The following is a 20492-nucleotide window of genomic DNA, read 5'->3' as shown; positions in this document are numbered from 1 at the left end:
TTTATTTTATAGCCTCACATCGTAAGTATCACACCAACGTCTGCATAGTTTAGTGGTGAGCCACATTTGGCCAAATTTTGTGCACAAACTTCATGCCAAGAAGGCTTCCACCTTCTCCTGACAGGTTTGCATGTGGTTTGGGTCATGCATTTAAATGACACATAGCCTCCTAGTCAGCCAGGCATGTGCAGAGAGCTTACTTAGTCCCTCTGTGGCTCTTATATCCAAGATCTCCTGGTTAAATGGCTAGTCCACCAATCTGCTGCTCACCCAAAGCAGGACTCAACCTTCTTGTTTTCCCTTTTTGCTTCCTATTGAGTTTGCTGCTCTTATTAACAATGCCCCTGGTGTAGGATTTTTGCCCTGTGCCAAATCAGATTAGCCTTCTCTAGCAAAAAAACTGCTCATTTTTACAGCCAGCCCTGTCTTAATAGCACTATTACCTCAACTGAACTGGAGGAAGGGGAAAATGGAACATTCCCAGGGAAAAATTCCCAGGTTAGAACAGACTACACTGTTACCTGGAGCTCTGGGGTTTTTCATGAGTAAATGCTTCCCTATTTGCTGTTTACTTTTGGTCATTTTCCAGAGCTGTGATCATTTTTGACAATTTTGTCCAATTTCAGAGTTGTTTCAGGAGGAGGGGAATTGCTGACATCTCCTCACACTAGAAGTCCACAGTCTAGTCCACATTTAAAGAAATATGGATGTGGAACATTCTAGATATGGGACATTACTTCCATAATGCTTCTCTAATGGTCCTACTTCTCATACTTGCTAGTTACAGCATTCAGTGTGAAGCCCATCCCACAATTGACTATATGCCCTCTCCTCTCTCTGCTTGCTACCAAATGTTAGGACATATATTTCACATGTTTTGTCTGACTAATAACTAAGTGATAATTTGAGTGATAGACTTCTAGAGCTGCGAAGAATATAAAATAGATTCTCTACCCATCACGATAGAGTCACAGTGGTCTGGACTCTATAGATACTTAAGTCATATCACCATTAATTAAAAAACAGCTTCTCTTTTTTTTTTTTTTTGGCCGTGCCACACGGCATGCGGGATCCTAGCTCCCCGACCAGGGATTGAACCCGCACCCCCTGCAGTGGGAGCGTGGCGTCTTAACCACTGGACTGCCGGGGAAGGCCCAAAAAACAACTTCTTAATCCTTTAGTATTGTTGATGTTCTGGGAGAAAAATACCAGGCATCACTGTTTGCCCAACAATGACAAGAAAAGGAGATGTATTGCAATGCCTTGGTCGTTGACTTCTGAACACCCTTATCACTCCTGGAACCCATCATTCAAACTCCTGTAGTGTTCCTGTTATAAAAATTTTTTTGTGATTAAAAGTAATGTATCTCCTCTTGGGCAAATAGCAAATGATTAGGACTATTATTTTCAGAACCTATAGGATATGTAAGGAGGGAGATACCTCAAACACAAAGTTCTGGGCCAAATCTCTTAGTAGTCCCATTAGAGTTAAATAGGTTTGTGCTTTTAAAAGATGAATAGATGGGAAAAGATTGACTGAGTTATTGTGAAATGAATGGGTCATAAGGGAAGAGGTTGTTGCACAGGACACATCGCCTTTTGGCCTCATGGTAATTAGGGGCTGTGCTTGTGAGAACCAGTGGCCTCTCAGTAAAAGGACTGACGGTAAGGGAACTGGTGTTTCCTGAAATCCTTTAAGACAGAGGAGAAGGAAGTTTATGTGAAGAAACAGAAGGATAGAGGTGCTTGCTGACAGATGGAGGCTCCAGAGGACATTGTCAGACATGATAGAGCAGAGGGAAGTTGGCAGAAAAATCAGACGAGGGGTGAGAATTCTGCAAACAAAAATATAACCTGAGGGCCTGACATTTGGGAATGAGGGTAAGAAAAAATTTTCTCCTGTCCAAAACAGGGACACATAATCACAAGGGGATAAAAGCAAAGCAAAGCAAAACAAACAAAAAAAACACTACAGTGTTTTCTTAAATACTAAGTGTACCTTTAAATGAATCAGCAGATAACTACAAATTAGTAATTAACCTTGTCATCATTATCAGTATCATCGTATTCTTATTATATTAAGTGAATCATTATTTGGGAGTATTAAAATACCCAGTGTGACTAACAAAGTTTACGTTCACGTTTCAATGTATGTTGTTAATGTGGAAATCCGAGTGTATACCTGGGGAGGCTTTTTTCTCAGGTGGTGCCTCCCTCCCATTTGTCTGACAATTCACTGTAGCCCTGGGGCATTTTTGGAGGCAGCTAGTTGTACTAAAAGGGAACTACTGAATAGTGCAAATGCCGCTAAAAAAATTAGTGTGCCTTATCAGAAGGCACAGATGTTAACTTATCAGATGCAAGGAAAGGAAACTGTTATTAACTGGATCCTATTCTCCCTCTGTCAGTTTCATGTAAGGAGACATTTAAACAGTACACAGCTGGAATTTGGAAGTTCTCCTTTAAACAAGACTCCATAAAACCAAGCTAATTTAGAGTACTTCTATGTCTACCTCCTGTTTCTTTTTTTCTAGCTTGGTTTGCCTGTTGATGTGAAGATGTTAGTAGCATTGGTGTATTTTATGAAGCAAACAGGAAAAGTTTCCAAAAGATATGAAGGTTTAGGGAATTGACACTAAGACTAAAAGTTGTTAGGTTTCCAGTCTCAAACGGAGTCAACCAGGCAAGGAGTATTACCAACCCAATCTCGCTTTGCAACTGAGTGTAAAAGAACCATAAGAGTTGAGAGTTGAAAGTGACTTTAGATTCTATTTACTCAAGTTCATTCATTTTGGAAGCTAGAAAAATCAGTGCTCAGAGAGGTGAAATGACCTGATGAAAATCATAAACTGTTAGTCACGAAAGGCCCTCACTAAGATCAAGCTTTCTTTAATCTGAGGTTAGTCTTGTTTTAATATATCATCTTGCCTCCCTCTCAAATCACATGAGATTAAGATGTAGTCATCTTTTTGTTTGTTCCATTCTTCATAAGTTCCCAGGGAAACAGAATTTGTGATTTCTCTTTGATCCACATTTTTGATACTATCTAAAATAGTATCAAAAATCCACGAGGCTTAAAACTGACTTTTAAATAAAGGGATTATAAAATTCTGCATGTGGTTCGTGTACGTTGTGTGTACTCTTCTATCCCTATACTGGTGTGGAAGGTGGAAAAAGTAAAATAAATGAGCCAAGTTTTTCCAGGTGAAAATAAATTGTTAGAATTCTTTCTCCATTGAGTCACAGGCAAATTGCCCTGAGTGACTTTGCTGTGCTGTTTCCCTAAATCAAATAACTTAAGGTTACCCCAGCCCATTAATGTTTATCACATAGTCAGTATGCCATATATTATACTGGTCTATTCAATGACTCAGCTAAGTATGATAGGCAGTTTTCAAAACTATTTTGTGGGGACTTCCCTGGTGGCGCAGTGGTTAAGAATCCGCCTGCCAATGCAGGAGACACAGGTTCGAGCCCTGGTCCAGGAGGATCCCACATGACGCAGAGCAACTAAACCCGTGCGCCGCAACTACTGAGCCTGCACTCTAGAGCCCGCGAGCCACAGTTACTGAGCCCGTGTGCTGCCACTACTGAGCCCGCGTGCTGAAACTACTGAAGCCCGCACGCCTAGAGCCTGTGCTCCGCAACAAGAGAAGCCACCGCAATGAGAAGCCCGCACACCGCAACGAAGAGTAGCCCCCGCTCGCTGCAACTAGAGAAAGCCCGCATGCAGCAACGAAGACCCAACGCAGCCAAAAATTAATAAATTAATTAATTTTTTAAAAAAGTATTTTGTGGCCCTTACAATTTATTTTACATTTTCCTCGAGAAACTTTGATTTTCCTGACCTGGCCACACATATAGAATATAAATTTCATGAGAGGATTTAAATTCAGTGCCTAGCAGAGTGTCTGACACATAAGTTGCTTCTTTCCATGGATTCATGCTCTCGTTTTCATGTTTACTTACTGGTTTTAAAACATATTTACCACGTGTGGTGTTCATGTATTCATATTTTGGGCAATAACCCTAATCCCTTTATTCTTGTTTAATTATTTTTAAGTTTAAAAAAGCATTTTGGGGGCTTCCCTGGTGGTGCAGTGGTTGAGGGTCTGCCTGCCAATGCAGGGGACACGGGTTCGAGCCCTGGTCTGGGAGGATCCCACGTGCCGCGGAGCAACTGGGCCCGTGAGCCACAATTACTGAGCCTGCGTGTCTGGAGCCTGTGCTCTGCAACAAGAGAGGCTGCGATAGTGAGAGGCCCGCGCACCGCGATGAAGAGTGGCCCCCGCTTGCCACAACTAGAGAAAGCCCTCGCACAGAAACGAAGACCCAACACAGCCATAAATAAATAAATGAATTAAAAAAAAAAAAAAACATATTGGAGTAAAACTAAAACTTCATTGAAAAAGGGTATGCTAGGAAGAAACTTGAAATAAAAAGATAGTACTTCTAGTTTAAAAAATATTTACTTCACCAATAAAGAGCACTGAGACCTTTACTCCCATCACCTTTAAGAGGTAGTGATTCAATAAATACTCAATAGCTAGAGCTCTGTCAGGATCCTCAGAAGGAACAGTCCTCTTTTATAACCTCAGAGGTGAGCCACAGACCAGTAACATAGATAAATCCCCTCCCACATCTTCAGATACCTAAATGTGTACCTGGCCCAGTAGGTGGACAAATAGATCTGGGGAAGTGAAAAGAAGGCTCTTGGGGTCTGTTATGGTCCTAAGAACAGTGGCCACTGGGGTCGATGGCATCTGAGTCAAATGTGGAGAAATTAGCTTTCCTGGCCAGTATTTGGAATAGAAGCTTAAAGCAGTCCTGTGTGGCAGGCAGTATACTCTTCTGGTTAGAGAAAAGCTGTAAAATGTGTGTTCACTGGAATTCTCTCTGAACTGCACTGCATATGGCTTTTTTTTTTTTAACATCTTTATTGGAGTATAATTGCTTTACAATAGTGTGTTAGTTTCTGCTTTATAACAAAGTGAATCGGCTATACATATACATACATCCCCACATCTCCTCACTCATGTGTCTCCCTCCCACCCTCCCTATCCCACCCCTCTAGGTGGTCACAAAGCACCGAGCTGATCTCCCTGTGCTATGCGGCTGCTTCCCACTAGCTATCTATTTTACATTTGGTAGTGTATATATGTCCATGCCACTCTCTCACTTCGTCCCAGCTTACCCTTCCCTCTCCCCGTGTCCTCAAGTCCATTCTACGTCTGCGGCACCTCAGGCAGCCGGGTGTCTTCACAGCCACGTGGGTCCTGGTGTCAGCAGGCATGGGGTGAGCCAGCTTCTTGATTCATGGGAGCCCACTGGGCCCGTGGTGCCACGGACACTGCCTGGACTGCTGCAGTAAAGCGGGCACCAGGATGAGGCGCTGCAGGGAGGACCTAGGGGAGGGAGTCACCTAGGGGGGTGAACAGGTTTCTTTTTTTTAAACATCTTTATTGAAGTATAATTGCTTCACAATGGTGTGTTAAACAGGTTTCTTGATTCAGGGGAAACTGTTGGGGGCCTGACATCACAGAAGCCCTGCTGTGGTAGCCACCTGGGAGGCGCCTGGGTCACTGGAGGAGACAGGCTGCCGTGAGCCGGGTATGGGTTCATGGAAGCCCACTGGGAACTTGATGCCAAGAACATGCGTTTAGGGCCACTGGAGCTGGCAGGTGCCAAGGTGAGGAGGGTGGGAATCCTGGGTTCAGGGGAGCCTGTAAGGAGCCACAGAAGGCTCTGGGAGATGGCCTGGGGCTGGGGCTGGCAGGCTTTGGGGTCCCTGGTGGAGTCCCGTGCTCGTTTTACTCTCCTTCTCCTGTGAGGAGGACGTCTCCCTCCAGGCTGGGTTGTCTGGGAAAATGGGTGTGGTTTGAATCTATCTTTCCTACCCTCCTCGGCGCACCCTTTCTTATTTCTGTGCTTCACCCAGATGCTATAATCCCTCACCTGAATTCTTGACTCTTGTGAAAGTATTTTGATGTGTAGATAGTTGCTCAAATTGATGGTGTTTCTGGAGGGGCAAGCAGTACAAGTTCCTGTGCTGCCATTTCGCTGACACGACTCCTCAGCTTTTTCTTTTTATGCTATTAGATTGATTTACTAATATTTCTGGAGTGTTACTTCTACATAATAATATTTCTAAAGGATAACATTTTCTACATAATATAATCTAAATAATATTATCTAAATAATAACATTTCAAAGTTCAAATTAACTTCATTTATCCTATAGATATTTTTGAATGCATGGTTCTCCTCTACCAGAAAATTTGCTAGGAATTCTGAATTGCGTTTCTATATCCACTGTAGCTCTCCTGGCAGGCAAAGAGTCAGGAGACCCAGGTTGTACAGCAGACTGGACAATATCTCTGTAGGTGAACACAAAGGCATCCCTTCTTCAGTATTCAGAAGGATGGAATGAGTCAGAATAGTACATTTTAGAGCTAGTTTGTGTTAAATCACATTTAAAACCAGTACGTATGCAATTCAAGTAAGTGCTGTGGCTTTACATACAATTAAAAATAAATAAATAAAGCTGAGTGCCAAGGAAAGAATTTATATTGAACAATAATCATTAGAGCCTCCAAGTTGCCCATGCAAGGGGGCCAGGTAGGGAAGGGGGAAGGAGACAGGAGGAGGTGGGTTTGGAAAAAAGCTCTGTGTTCCCCAAATGAGGTCTCCACATGAGAGGCTTAGGAGGATCCGAGATGGAATCACTGAAGCGAATGATCTATCTTATAAATTAGACTTCAACTAGTGTAAAAGCTGCAGATGTGAGGGACCAATTGTTTTGGTAGCCTGTCGGAAATAATTTCAAACCTGATGAGACAGAGAGCAGTGTGGTGTGATCTCCTAGCCTTCAGCTCTCATGCTGGGAGAGAAGCAGACCAGCACAGTAGAAAACCCTCATCATGGAAGCACCGTGCCAGATCCTAATGCCCAGCCCTGCCACTCGCTTCACTCACCATCCCCCTCCCTCTCCCGTGCCCCCCTCCACCCTCTCCTCGCCTCCCTCCCTCGGTGGGTATAGAATTCAGTTTTTATGGAATCAGAATGAGTTGATATAAGCAATAGAAACAAAAACAACATCAAAAGAAATTACACCACCATCAAACTATCTCATAACATCATTAGTGACCTAAATTAAAGCAAGATAATTGCCCCAGCAGACAACAAACAGCCATGAAGAATACTAATAATGCTGAAAGTATACTCTGGCACCCTGCCAGCAGCCAAGCTTCACAACGGTCCTGCAATTTGCGTACAGATTGACTGACAAAGCTTTTTTCTCAAGTTTGGAAAAATAGAATAAAATCAGTGAAACTCACCTGGATGCTTTTTGTTTGTTGTTTTCAGGATCCTTCTTGTGGACGGAATAAAAGCAGAAATGGGACCCTTAAAGCTCGGCTGAATTTTGAGTAAGTCATTGTCAGACAAAGTCTGAGACATGCTAAATAAGCCATGGCTTTTATGAGAGAACAAAAAGAATGCGATTTCTGACATATAGGTCAGTGGCATATTGGCTGCGATTCACTTAATTTTCTGGAATAAATTGGGTAAGTGATTTCACCTCAATTTTTTTAATCCTCTACTAATACCAATTCGACAGTTATGTTTCACATTAGCAACTTGTGGGTGATCCTAATGTTAAAAGTAGATGACCATTGATATGATCCTACTTTTCCCCCACCCCATGTCTTCCTAGGGTCAACTTTGATATGAAAAATTTGAATAAAATGGTCAGTTTTGATTTCATGAATTGGGATAAACTGGTCCCCATAGTAACATTTCGGAGAAGTAGCTGGGTAAGAACTTGTTCTCAGGTTCTCACGACCTGTACCGAATGGGTTAAAATTGCAAGCTGAGGATCCCTTTAGCAAATCCAGCAGGATCCTTGGGCCACTGCTTAAGTGATAAGCAGATATATGGATGGTACCCATGGTAAGTTCTGCCTCTGGGGGCAATGAGAATAGGGATAAATAAAGGTCTATTAGGAAACCTAAGAATTTTTATTCCTTCTGCTTTTCATTCAAAAGAGGATAAGCCATGCAAATATTTTTATGGTTGTCTTCACTTACTGCAATTTCATTCTCCATCTGCTTCCCCAAGAGGGCAAAAGAGAGAGGGCCTGTCCAGCAGCCCCCTGCCTGTACTGTTATCATTGATGCTTAAAGGAAAACCAACCAGGGTGTTCTTCCAGGGGGTGTGTGCTGTGCAGACTGCTAAACTTGAGAGCAGTCAAGATCTAGAAACTTCCATATCCTGGTGCACTTGCATAATGCTTAACATGTCAAAAGTGCTCCATAAACCTTTTGTGGAGTGAAAAGTAGCAACCTGCCTTATCTCCATACGTGTGTTATTCTGTCTTCATTTTGATTAATTCTATAGGAAGTGAAACCACGTGTCATTTCAGGATATCTGGTGCCGACTTTCGTTCTCCTCTAATATATTTTCATGGCAGTCATTCCATGTCTTCCCAGCCATTAGCTTTGGTACAACTGAAGACAGATGCGATACAGGGGGAAGGGCCCTGGCCGTAGTCGGGGTGCCTCGTGGCTGTGGGGAGGTGTACAGTGGGACTAGGTCTCAGTATCTCTGTTTGGAAAATGGAGATAACAGCTTTCACATGGAGTTGGGGAGGGTTAAGGAGATAGTATATATGCTTAGCATGGCTCTTAAAAACTCTTAGCTAAGGACCAATTACACTTGGGTGTGACTGGTATACATTATTGATAGCACCAGAAAAAGTCAAGGTCATCATAGAGATCATGTAACCCACCAGCCTCAGTTTACATATTAGAAAATAACCTGAAAAGATTCAGTGATTTCCTAAGACCGTACAACAAATTAGTAACAAAGATAAGACGACAAGCCGTGTCACCTAAGTTCTAATCGCTGCTCTCTCCAATACACCACAGTGCCTCATTACCAAATCATTTTGTCTGAGTGTCAGAATGCACTTTGATGTATCAACATTTCTATACCAATGTGGAATATGTGTCTTTAATGCAATGCATAATGCTTTGCTTATTGTAGGTGCCTAATACATGTTGTGTTTTTGAAGTCAGTGAACAAATAAATTGTTTTTCTAAATAATCAACTAGATCAGTAGTTCCAACCTGGGGGCAATTTGCCTCTCCAAGGGACATTTGCAAGTTCAAGTTTTCACAGCCTGGGGGAGAGGGTGCTATTTCCAGCATCAGTGGATAAAGGCCAGAGATGATGTTAACATCCCGCAACGCACAGGACAGCTGCCCACAGCAAGGAATGAACTGGCTGTGTTATCATTGTAGCCAAGGTGGAGATAGCCTGAGCTAGACCCACCTTCAAGATTCCCAAGTTATTTACCCTTTAGTTATAAAAATAATTTATTCTTACTAATTTCATTTCATAAGTAATTTGAATTCATTTTTGTCTAAATGATGTACTAAAATCAGTTGTTTCAAGAAGAAAATAAATAAAAACTCGTAACAAGAGTTTGATTACATTTGCTTCTTTTTGATTACTTGGAATTACTTGGTTCAAATTTAGGAAAATTTGGCCCCAAAAAGAACCTCTTTATTCGTAAACTGGGGGATGTATCTTAATCCAGTGGTTCTGAAACTTCAGAATGTGTCAGGAACACCTGGAGGGTGTGTTTAAACACCACAACCGGTCCTATTCCCGGTGTTTCTGGTTCATGAGGTCTGGTGTAGGGTAGGAGAGTTGGTATTTCTAGCCAGTTCCTAGATGCTGCCGCTGCTGTTCTGGACCTCACCATGCGAATCACTTACCCTAATTTTACCACAACGTTGGGAGTGTGTGTGTGTGTGTGTGTGTGTGTGTGTGTGTGTGTGTGTTTCAATTCTCCCTGCTTTGTTTTGAATGCAAATGAGCAAGCCAATACCTATTTGATTCTGATGAAAACATTTAAGTGGATCAAACTAGAGCCTAAAATGGACCAAAAAATCCTATTCTTTTGGCTGTTTCGTTCAGCCTGCCAGCACATATCAGTAAGGTCTGCTGAGAATGCCATAAAAATCTGAAAATGGCATTCTTCCCTAGCTGTTTCCCTGCACTCCCTCACCCTTTCTTATATCTAAAATTGGTTACTATTGATTCGATGAGAGATTAGACATCTGCAACTGCCAGTCTGACACTAAGAGTTAACTTTGAGAGAAACATCCATGTAGGTTCTGTTTATTACTTTTGCAGTTAGAGTTGCATACTGTTGTTGCCTGCTCCCGGGGGTGCGTTTGTGATATGGAGAAGGTAGGACAAAAATGAGGCCAGATCTATGGCAAGTTCCTGGTTAGCCTACTTTTCCCTCTCTTGCTTACATTTGTTTCCTTACCCTGTGAATCAGTTGAAAAGGAGGAAAAACAAAGGTAGGCAATAACAGGGCTTACTCTGGCTGGAAAATTCTAGTCCAGAATAGCAGGCTTGGTGTTGATTACATCTAGTAATCAAGCTGTGTACAGTATGACTTGACTTAATGTCTCAGGAAATGTCAACCTGCACATTGGAAAGCTTGATTCTAAAGACTGTACGATCCGTTGACTTGGACAAGAAATCACAGTTCATCACTTTTTTTCAGCATTGCATTGCTGCTTTCAAAATAGGAAAGACTCCTTAGGACGATTGGGTAGCTGGTTAATAATTGGGCAATATTTGTTTTCTAGGCATAGTGGGGGAATAGTATTAAAAAGAAAAAACAATATTGTAATGCTGCAGAACTGAGCAGTGAGTTCTGGTATACATCAATTTCAAAGTCCAGATGAAATTAACTTTGCATTTCAAAAGACAGGAAATTAAATGTCCTTGGACTTTACTCAGTTTATACTCTTTTTAAGTATCTGCATATAACTACAATACACAGACCTTGTCTTTCTGTGAGAGGAGAGGACATAAAGTTCATCACTTTGCTATAATTTTGGGGTCCAGAGTAGGACTGTCTTGTGCTAATCACTCTCAGACTTATATTAGTACTATTCCTAATTGTTATGCACAGGAGAAATCTGTTTCAGAAGTCAGAGAACACTTTATTGGTATTAAGCCACCACACACACACTCACACTCACACTCACACGTACACACACACCATTATCTGTTAAAATATATAACCCAGAGTATAAACAGTCACTTATTCCAAATATTTAATTCTGAGGTTGCTAATTCAGTGTTAAATAAGGTCATAATCTGGAAAATGTGTTAGATTAATGCATTTATTCATTTCTTCTTTTACTTATGTAGCATATATTTATAGAATGATTTATGTCAGATGGTAGCTACTGGTCTAGTTGTGCTACTCAGGTTCCTACTGGCAAATATGTCTTTATACATTGATATATCAACTGGTATTCAATGTTTCAAACAATAGCTTTTTATATTAAGTGAATGAAATACCACAAAATATAACTAGTAAATAATGGGACTGACTTTCAAAGTCATATTTAACCTCATATGAACTGATTGATAATTAGTGACTATGGAAGATTTTGTACACATTTTGCAGAATTACCATTAGCAGCAGTTTATAAGCATTCTTACTTCACACATCATAATCTGCTGGAAAATATGGCCTGTGAAAAAATGTATTGATTTTTAAAATTGCATTAATTCTCCGGAAGAGCCAAACAAAGACCATTTAAGAAATTTCACCAATATTTTCTCATTTTCAAGGGATCATGTAAAATCATAGTCTTTAGTACTAAAAGTAAATTTAAAAAAATCACTGTCAAGAGAAATCTTTGAGATTATGGTATCCTTTGAGGCAAATGGAAACCTTCTGGGGTTTGTAAAACCCAGGTTGGAAGCATGTCACTAGGATAATAGTTTAACACAAATTTGAAAATAGAAGTAAAATTAAGCCTTTGATTTAGTAATAGCTGTACCAGACTCTGTAATGGGCTCTGCAAGAAATAGAAACAAGAGCAAGAGACCCACTCAGACACAGATGGCTGGACTCTCTTAAATGGCCTTTATCCCACTTATTTAGATGTCCATTTCTTAAAAGGAGTATGTTATACTGGTTTTAATGGCTCACCTGGGGGAAAAAAGGAGAAGTAAATTCAGAAAGAATAAGTCTTACTTTATAATGCAATTTTTGAGAAAATAAAATAGAGATAACTTGACCGTGACCATCATTTTGCCTAACAACAAAAACCCCTTGACTCCTAGTATGTTAAGCTTTATCTCACTAAGCAAGATACATGTTTGAATATGTTTTAGGAATAAATGGTACCATGAAAATAATCTCTCATTTTGTATAACAGTCTTGTCAAATACGACTAAATGAAGGAGTGAGCTATGATAAGATGCCCCTTTCTGACAGAACAAATTTGAGTGAGATGAGAAGGGAGGAGAAGGCCTTGCCTAGGAAGGCTGCTCTAGAAGTGGTACCCTAGGCGTTGCTCACCTGTTCTGGTGATTCTGTGGGGTGTCACTCAACAAATTTGATGCCTCTCATTGAACAAATAACTGATGTTTTTAAGAGAGGTTACTAACATCCCATTTTAATTAATCTGATTTGGAAATGATATTTAACTGTCAGGAATGGAAGAAGATTTTGTGGATAGTTTGTTTCTTCCTGAATGGAGGGTCTTTACACAGAGACAGCCTTAGTAGATACAGGTAAGACCCAAAGGAGTTTGATGTTAGCTGTCTTCCCCTGTAGGCCAGAGGGCAAGAAAGAGCAGGGTCCCACACAAAGATAGAAGATAAAGGCTACACATTATCCCTCCTTCAGGCAGCTCATACTCTTGCAGAAAAGGAAAGTGAGTTGCTTGGATGGTGACTGGGTACCCGTGTGTGAAAAACGTCTCTGGCAGCAGGTCTCAGAGGTTGCATGTTCCATTGCTTGGGGAGACCACCATAGCCTTCCCTCTTGGAGGGCAGCTGGATGTAGTCCTGTCTCATGCGTAATGTGGCCAGGAATTTTCCCTGTGCTGCACAGTAGTTACTTTTTGTTTATCTATTTTATATATAACAGTTTGTATCTGTTAATCCCAAACTCCTGATTTATCCCTTCCCCCCTTCCCCCTTGGTAACCATAAGTTTGTTTTCTATGTCTGTGAGTCTATTTCTGTTTTGTAAATGAGTTCATTTGTATCATTTTTTTAGATTCTACATATAAGCGACATCATGATATTTGTCTTTCTCTGTCTGACTTACTTCACTTAGTATGATAATCTCTAGGTCCATCCATGTTGCTGCAAATGGCATTATTTCATTCTTTCTTATGGCTGAGTAATATTCCATTGTGTATATATACCACATCTTCTTTATCCATTCATCTGTTGATGGACACTTGGGTTGCTTCCGTGTCTTGGTTATTGTATATAAATAGTGCTGCTATGAACATTTGGGTTCATGTATCTTTTCGAATTAGAGTTTTCTCTGGATATATGCCCAGGAGTGGGATTGTTGGATCATATGGTAACTCTAGTTTTACTTTTTTAAGGAACCTCCATACTGTTGTCCATAGTGGCTGCACCACCTATTTTTAAAGAAATGACAACTACAAGTCAAACCCACTCTTACTCAAAAGTAGCCCCTGGTGCATCAGTGTAAAGTGTTACACTGTAACCAAGTTTAATCATCTAGTTTATAGCTAAGCCTGCAGCCTACAAAGCCAGCTGAAAACAGAAAGTCTCCTTTCAGTCTTCAGGCATGTTGATCCCAAGGAGAACACACTTCAAACTATGCTGAGTGTGTCACACATTGGAGGTAATTAAAAACCCTCAGAAGACTGAGAAGAAGGATATCTATGACAGGATACTTATTGAGAGAGTGTAAAGACAGCATCAGGCTTCACCTTCTTTCTAGGTAGAAGCTGATTTTCTCTAGAATTCCTCAGGTTTATGTTTCAGAAGTCTTTGTTCGACCGATGACAGATATAATGTGTCTCTAGATGATTGGAACCAAGACTGCTGTCCTCTAGATTCTATTTTCTTTGGCTCCCTCTCATTCCCTCACTTGCTGAACTACCTAAGATGCCCTGGATTGATGCAGAAGCCTGTTTCCCACTATGTGTTTAAAGGGCACTGTCTGTCACTGAAGAGCCACAGCTAAACATTCTGGCTAGTGCATCATATTGCTTGTGCATGTATGCTTATGTAATGTACATGCCCTTTTCCTCCCAACTCTGCTCTAACATCAAACAAAAGACACAGGAATTTTTACTTTAGTCTATTTTAAATTCAGTCTCTATCTATGAAGGAATTAGCAAATGTCCCTATTGTGTACAACACCATCCACGGAACACCAGACAGTTAATGGATTCCCACTGAAATAGAAAATATCTAGTACTTAATAGCAAGCATAACAAGTTGGGTGAAGTTGTATTTATCAATAAGCTTTTGTAAAGTTATAAGCTGAACTCCTGATACTCTGGTACAAATTGTTATTTTCTTCTACACACATATTCTGCTTTTTCTGCTCTCAGAAATTCCTTTGAGATGAACAAATGATCCATTTGCTGAAAAGGTAAATGGATTGTGCACATGAATGATACTATGGTTGTTAATTTACCGTACGATATCGACATAAAATGAGGATTTCTATTTACATGGGAAACATTGTAATTTCCGTTAAAGTGAGGGGAAATTTTCCTCATCTTTGAAAAAGAATTCTTTACTCAGAATACAATGGCGAAAAGTATAAATCCAAATGTTTCCAGCCTTCTCTCCCACTTATGGCTCTACGCACATGCGAATGTTGTCTTTGGTTTAAAACAGGCCATTTAATCGTATGCCCTTTTGCCTGCCTGACTGAATTTAAACAAACCTATCTCTAAAATATATACAAATGAAACTCAGTGGAGACCTATAACATCTCAGCAGCCTTTTATTCAAGTCAACTTCGCTACTCAAAAAATTAGTGAAACACAAATTATTGCACTTGGAAAATCATGTGCATTTTGTTTAATTGTGTACAAATGAACCTAGAGGGAGCATAATTCTGTAATTTTCAAGTCAGGAGTGGAGGTGAACAGGTTTCTAGGCATTTGACTAATACAGTACTTACGCTAGTGGCACACATTATCCGCACAATGATGGAGCCATAATGCAGCCCTTATCCCATTGAGCATTTCATTAGTTGCTCTATTGGAAACTTTTTTTATCTAAGAAAATTTCTAAATGTGGACTGTACTTAGTCTTTCAGGACAGGTCAAACAAGCCATAAAAAGAATAAGAAATAAGAAGCCACTAGTTTATGTTGCATATTAAAAGAGAGATTCTTACGTGAAATTCTATCTGCATTCCTTGTCAACTACATTCTGAATGAAATACATAAATTTTCAAGTGAAGACTTTTTCCTCAGAGAAATAACGCCAAACTTGGTTGAGCTATATAAAACTGTGTAGAGCACATAACAATTCTGTACACATAGTAGGAATTTGATAATTGATTGAAATAAGAAATTATGTACTTTAGAATATAGTAACAAATTAATTTTTCTAACAATTTAACACATTTTCATTCCAAGCAGCTTAAGCCAATCAGTGAGACCAAGAGATGATTCATAAAATAACCCTCTTTGATTTAACTGGAAAGGACCCTACAGCTGAATGTGACTTGATTGGCTTCCTAATTGGAAGTTGTGATAATTTGAAGATGTAATAAGAAATATGTATATGATCTTACTCTGTGGTTCCTGGCACAAGAGCTTCTAAAACCCTTGGAATTTCCTGGGTGATAAGGGTGACTCTTCGTGGACCTCTAGATAGCTTCAGGACGGGGTCTGGTTGCCAGAGGAATCAACCAAGTGCTTAGAGGTTTAGAACTTTAGCCCCATCCCAGAACTCCAGGGTCTGAGACTGAGTTAATCACCTATAACCGATATTTTAATCAACCATCCCTTAGTAATGGAACTTACATAAAAGCCCCTAAAGACAAAGTTCAGAGAGTTTCCAAATTGGTGAACGCACAGAGGTGCTGGGAGAGTAGTGTGCCCAGAGAGGGCGTGGAAGCTCCACGTGCCCAGCCATGAAAATAACTGACCCCACACATCTCTTTCATTTGAATTTTCTGAGTTGTATCCTTTACAACAATCCAGTAGTAGTAAGTAAAGTGCTTTCCTGCATCTTAGCAAATTATTGAACCCGAGGACAGGATCCTGGGCACCCTCAATTTGTAGCCTGTCAATCAGAAGTACAGGAGGCCTTGTGATTGGCATCTGAAATGGGGGTGGGGACAGTCTTTGTGGGACTGAGCCCTGAACCTATGGGTTCTGTGCTAACCCCAGGTAGTTAGTGTCAGAATTGAAGTGAATCATTAGACTCCCAGCTGGTGACCGTAGAGTTAGAGAATTGGTTGTGAGTGTGAAAAAAGTCCTACACGTTTGGTGTCAGCAGTGTTGTAAGTAAAAATAGATCATAGAAGCTGCCTCTAAATAGCTTCAAATTACATGGAAATTATATCTTGAGCTCCTTATGTATTCAAATTGCCAATAATTCTTAGGAGAGAAAGAAGAAATTTAAAACCAGTATTTTCAGCACTGGATAAAATAGCTACTTTCCCCGCAAGATGGGCAAGAATATAAACTCCAGATTTTGTACCAGAATTGTTAGTGTCCTACCCATCGATGACTTAGGAAATATCAAGCAGCGTAGCAGAGGATTTCTAGAGGAGATTACACACAGAGCCCTGTTTTAGCAGCATTCCCCAAATTTCATTATGTTACATTTTCATTCAGTTTGAAATATTTTCTCATTTTCCTTGTGATTTCTTCTTTGATCCATAGATTTGACAGATATATATTATTTATTTAATTTCCAAATAGTTGAGATCTTCCTAAATGTCTTACTGTTACACATTTTTAATTCAATTCTTTTGGGGTCAGAGAACATACTCTGTAAGATCCCAGTCATGTTAAGTGTATTGAGAGTATACTAAACGTATTTGAAAATAGTGTGTATTCTGCAGTTGTAGTCTGTAGTATTCTGTAAACATCAATTGGATGAAGGTAATTAATAGTGTTCATATCTTATGTTCTATGTCTTCTGATTTTTAATATTTTGCCTATTTGCTCTATCAGTTGCTATGAGGGGAATTAAAATCTGTAGCTGTAATTGTAGAATTATACATTTATTTCTTTGATTCTGTCAAATTTTGCACATGCTTATTTATGCTTATAAAAAATCCTGATAAATTGATACTTTAATCATTTTGAAATGTTTCTCCTCATCTCTTGTAATACATTTTATCTTGAAGTCCATCATCTTATACTAACATAGTCACTCCAGCCTTATTGGTATTTACTTGCTGTGTATTTTTCCACGCATTTACTTCCAATCTCCCAACACTACTCCCAGTGATTTATTTATTTATGGAATGTGAACATCCTGTCTTCACATTCTTGACCTCTACCTCCTGGTTCCACAAAGGGGAAATGCTTCCACCAGGAAACCCAGTAAGTTTTCCACTGAACTTGTAGCTATGATTACCACCTGGTCACCACCTTTGGACAAGAAAAAGAATTGCTTGAAAGCTGGGATAATTCATTCTAATAACCATAACAAGCTCATGTTGCTACTACACTCTGAGGACAGGAAAGGCTGACTGTAACCCACAGGATTCACAGGGGTGTTTTTTGGTGTTTCTGTTCCTGGTAATAATGGTAAGTGAACAGTTGCAGCAACCATAGTCCAACAAAGGCAAGATGCAATGATCTTAGACTATTCAGGAATGAAGATGTGGGTTTCCATATCAATCAAGTTACCCAGATGAGTCTAAACACTGGTGGAAAGTGTAGAAATTCTAGAAGGGGTGGTAGGAGATTAAGATGATGAACATTAAGTCCAGGTGAAACAATAAAAACTGCAATTTGTTCCATTAACTCTTTAAAAAATACCCTTGCATTCATTGAAGAGACTATCCTTTCCTCAATGTATATTCTTGGCATCTTTATTATAAATTAATTGACCATATATTCATGGGTTTATTTCTGGGGTCTCTATTCTGTTCCATTGATCTATGTGTCTGTTTTTATGTCAATACCATACTGTTTTGATTACTCTAGCTTTGTAATATTGTTTAAAATCAGGACATGTGATTCCTCCAGCCTTGTTCTTCTTTCTCAAAATTGCTTTGGCTACTTGGGGTCTTCTGTGATTCATACAAATTTTAGGATTGTTTTTTCTACTTCTGTGAAAAATGTCATTGGAACTGTGATAGGGATTGCAATAAATCTATACATTGCTTTGAATAGTACGTTTTGGACATTTTAACAATATTAATTCTTCCAGTACATGAACATAGGATATTGTTCCATTTTTTTGGTGTCTTCCTCTATTTATTTCATCAGTGTTCTCCAACCTTCTGGCCCAGAGCTATGTTCTAAAAACACAACTTAAACTTCATCCTTCTCAAGTGTGGCTGCATATCCGTTATTTAAATGATCCATTCATTCTACATTTATAAATATTTAAGGAGTGGACAAAAAGTGCCAGACTCTTTTCCAGGTATAGAGATCCAAAAGTGAACAAAACCAAAACAATCTTTTCTGTCTTGGAGCTTACAGCCTACCTGTGGGAGGCAAATAATAAAAAACAAACAGAAATTAATCCTGTTCCAGGTGGAGATAAGGACACTGTCAGATGCTGTGGATTGGTTTGCTCCACAGCTACTCTGATGACGGCTAGTGTGTTTTTCTATCCTGAAAAAGCTGAAAGGCTAAAACCTTAGGTCTTAGATTCACTTCAAATAATGTCGCTAATGTGACATAGGTTTTGTAAGATGTGAAATCAGAAGAGAGCAAGAGGGAGAAAGAGTAGGAGGTATCCATTTTATTGGCACAAATCACAACAGAGCAGCATGGTCCTTGAGCTGCGAGCTTTAATGAAATTTCCATATTCATCAGGTGGCTGGCAGATTCCTGACTGTGTCAGGAGCAGCAGGTCAATTGGTGACCTATTATCGGTAGTTAGTAGTAGTAGTATGCCTTTGTATTACCCCTCAAAACAAGAACTGTTGCGGCTTAATTTAAATTTAAGTCACTACATATGTTGAGCTCCTACTAATGTGACAGGTCCTGGGTGAAGAATTGAACGTGAGAAAGATAGGTAGGGCTTCAAGATGAAGGATACAAAACCCCTGTCTTTGCAGAGTTTACAGGCTCTAATTCAAGAATATACATGTGACAAATGGAAGTTCAAGAACTCTGCCCTGGAGCAGCACCCAGGGAGGAATGATTGGTTTGCTTCTCTATGTTCCTGAGTATCTCTGTCACCCTTCCTGACTGAACCCTTCACAATGGTCTTTCTATGAAAACAACAGGATAACAAGTTCTTAAACATGATTGGTGCATTAGAGTGTCACCATTTCTCTTACATATGCCAGGCCTAATCATCTATGCTAATCATTAGAAAACCATGTCTAGTAAGCTCTGGAGAAGAGCAGGCCATTACTTTGACTCAAGCCTTAAGGATACATTGTTCTGACTTCATGTGTCAATATTTGTCATGATGCCCTATTTCCCTTCCTGTCAATCAGTGCTCCTAGGACATCTGATATGGGTCAAATTGTGGAAAGTTCAGATTAGATTACTCTTCTTCTCACTTGCCTTGATCTGCCTAACAGCCCCCTTCCAACTTGGTTCTGTTACGATGAGCTCTCCATAGCCTTAGGAGGTAACCATCTGGAGCTCTTCCTCCAGCTATTGTCAAAGACTGTCGAGGTTTACACCCACTCACAATATGGAGTTAATTTGCCTTCATGACCTGTCAGCTTCTAGAGATCGCCTAATGTCATCTCAGTTATGACATGGATCCATGAATGACAACTACTCTGGGGCAGCTGGCTGCATCAGCTTCATCTGCTCCTAATGAACTTCAGGAAGGTAGGCCCCACTCCCACCATGACCATTTATGTCCAGAAAGATCAGTCACATATTATTTAAAGATGAAGAAGCAATTGTTAAAATACCTTCTTCACATTGTTTTGGTGACAACTCTGTGGCTGGAAATCTTAAGTAACAAAATGTTCAGTAATATTTGTTTTTCTAATAGGGAGGGGAACACAGTGTGAAAGAAGTTGGAAAGGAAGTGCAACATTTTTCCAGTAAGTTTTCGATAGTGACCTATGGAATAATTACTGACAGTTTAATAGTGACCAGCCCTTTCCCATACATTATCAATTAATTATCCCAATAACCAATGATGTAATTATTGTCTACTTTTTAAAAAGAGACAGTAGAAGTTCTGAGAAGTTAAATGACTTGCCTAAGACCTTACAGCAAATGATGAAACTGGAAAGGAAAGAGAGTCCTTGAGACTTCCAGGCTCTGTCTCTTACTTTAGCTTTAGACAACTCCAGGTCCCTGTGCTTAGTGGAAATATCTTGGGCAAAACATCTAAATACAAAGGGAGAAAATTGTGAGACTCACATTTATAGATTGTCAGCTTCTATTGGTCTCTCAGGATCCTTGAACTTCACAAATTCAGGACTATGATAATTTTCATGGTCTGTGACAGGAAACTTGGATCTTTTTAAAAATATAACT

At 39.8% G+C, this 20492-nt stretch overlaps 1 long non-coding RNA gene across 1 annotated transcript in view; it reads left to right on the top strand.

Annotated features, from left to right (window-relative positions):
- Positions 1-20492, top strand: part of LOC309608224 — a 79711-nt gene that overhangs the window by 45207 nt on the left and 14012 nt on the right. The window contains exons 3-4 of the long non-coding RNA XR_014232745.1: positions 7365-7426; positions 19999-20050. This is a non-coding gene — a long non-coding RNA (uncharacterized lncRNA). The remainder of the gene's footprint in view (positions 1-7364; positions 7427-19998; positions 20051-20492) is intronic.

This window comes from Balaenoptera borealis (assembly GCF_965194805.1).
Source record: "Balaenoptera borealis genome assembly, chromosome: 12".
Taxonomy (NCBI): Eukaryota; Metazoa; Chordata; class Mammalia; order Artiodactyla; family Balaenopteridae; genus Balaenoptera; species Balaenoptera borealis.
Note: the sequence above shows the minus strand (reverse complement) of the source record. Positions and strands in the feature narration are given on the sequence as shown.